The sequence below is a fragment of the Acyrthosiphon pisum genome, unplaced genomic scaffold (assembly GCF_005508785.2).
Source record: "Acyrthosiphon pisum isolate AL4f unplaced genomic scaffold, pea_aphid_22Mar2018_4r6ur Scaffold_21414;HRSCAF=23926, whole genome shotgun sequence".
Lineage (NCBI taxonomy): Eukaryota > Metazoa > Arthropoda > Insecta > Hemiptera > Aphididae > Acyrthosiphon > Acyrthosiphon pisum.
Window position 1 is genome coordinate 8,393 of NW_021770879.1, and position 2,374 is coordinate 10,766.

Sequence of the window (2,374 nt, forward strand, 5' to 3'; positions counted from 1 at the left end):
GACTGAACATTTCTTACGGTTGTCCTCTGTTTTTGGTTGTTAAAGAGTGTAGAGTCGATAGCTGTATTTGATTGTCTAGCTATCAGTCATCAAATTACACAGGTAGGCAATCTGACTGCGTCGGATCGTAGATGTTGGGCAAATCTTATAATATCAGGTAGGCGGACCCTGTAGCGTGCATACGTATAAGTGAAAGAAGGAATTAGAGTTTCTAGTTAATAATATATATTATAATGATAAAATCCGCGCGAAAACACGAAAAGTGATAACGGTTAAACGGCAGGAGGGAGATAAGGGAGCGACGTCGCGAATATAGTCGTGGTGGTCAAGTGAAAATCTTTTCGCCGGAAAGTTAAAAAGAATTAAGTTATATAGTTGCCGCAATGTTTTAATGTCTAGAAAGTCAGTCACCCGGCTCGACTTTGGGCGTAGTTTGCCAGGTAGGCAATCCGACTTTGCCGGATAGCGGATGACGTGCCACGGTCGGGCAACAAAATGAGGCATGCAATTCGAAAACTGTGACTTTGAGTGTATAGAGGTCATTCTTCATCTGGTGTAATACACTAATACCGTGTCCTGCTGCATGCCAGGTTCTTTTTTGAATGTATAAACAATAAGGAAATGCGAATAATTGTAATCGAATGTCTAGCCATCAATCATCACTGTATGCAAATCTTTGCGGGAGAGGGCATTCGCGTATAGCGGTTGGATGCATTATACATGTAACGTTGCATGCCCGGTTCTTTTGTGCGTGCAAAAAGAATAAATGCATAACAAAAACGGTAATTGTGTGTCTAGCTTTCAGTTCTCAATTGGTACAAATTTTTACGTGTGCTGGGCATACCTCCTAACGTCGATAGTTTGATATTGCATATCTGTATTATAGTAGGAGAAAATGTTAAAGCTGAATGTCAAGTGAATAAAAAGGTTAAGTAGTCGATTTAAAGGCAACCATACCTCCCAGGTATGCAGGTGTCTGGTTAGGAACGGCCTATGCGTACCAAGTGAAATTAAAACGTTCCATAAAGCTAATTAAATGCTCTAAATTACTTCTATAGACACCTGTAGGTGTGGTGTACCTATCATAACATTATTATTGTTAATATAATAAGTACTTATTATGTACAGTTAATGCATTAACACATAAAACATCAATTAAAAGTATCATGTTATAATATATGTGTGTTGTGCACATGCTTATAATTTTTGGTTTTAAAAGTGGTTTTAATACTGTCAGCTACAATTTTTTACAATTTTAGTTTTAATATAAATAGTATGTATAATAATAAAAATAATAAATATGAACATGGATTATTTGTTAAGCATTCTGAAGAATATTAAAATACATTAATTAAAGCTGTACTTAACATTGCAATTATGGTTATTAGTTATATTTTTTACATTGCAAATAATATATAATCAATTAGGTACTACTAATCAGTATTTGCATAATATTTTTACAATGAAAATCATTTGCGGAGGCACAATATTTAATCATATTTCATTCTGTTTACCTACAAAAGACATTGCTAAGCAATACAAATTCAAACATACAATAAAGTGTAGTGTAATGATATTTAAAAAAATTAAATTAATTTGTTCGTTGACTGCAATACGTAGAAATCAAACATATTGTACATACAACTAAATTGAAAATCTCTTACAAACCTTGGTCATAGTAGAAATATGCTTTTAAAATTATAATAATTTGTGTATGAAACTTACAATTTAAATGTATATATATACATATATATATGCATGTGCTACATCAGTTACAAATTCACAATGAATAAAAATTAAGTGTTAGTTGTAGGAACTCTTATGATTAACAGAGTATGGTTTAGAGACAAATTAGTAATCAATGATGATTCTTTTTCTTGTGTGTCTGTTTCATTTGCATTGATGAAGTCATTTCTAGCATAATGTTCTGAAACAATACAATTATATACAAATATCTACCGATATATTTTTGAGTACATAAAGAATTCTAAATAATTTACCACTTAGTGTGTGACTCGCAGCCAGTTTAAATGTATGTCAGTGGCGGCTCGTCAGGTGAGGCAAGTGAGGCTCAGCCTCACCTAACTCTTGTAAAGGAAAAGGAAATACATACTATAATTATAGTTATTTCCAATCGACTTTAAGAATATTATATTCAATAATATATTATACATTTTATAATAGAAAAACTTTTTGTTATTATATAATATTATTATCATGACAAAATTAATTTGTTTTGTCATGTATTTATGATAACTGTCATAGTACATAATAATATTTATCCATACTTCGACACTGTTATCAAAAATTACGACAATGTTCGTGGAACGATAGACCGATCTCGACGAAAGCCGAAGAGTGCCGAGAGGCTAGC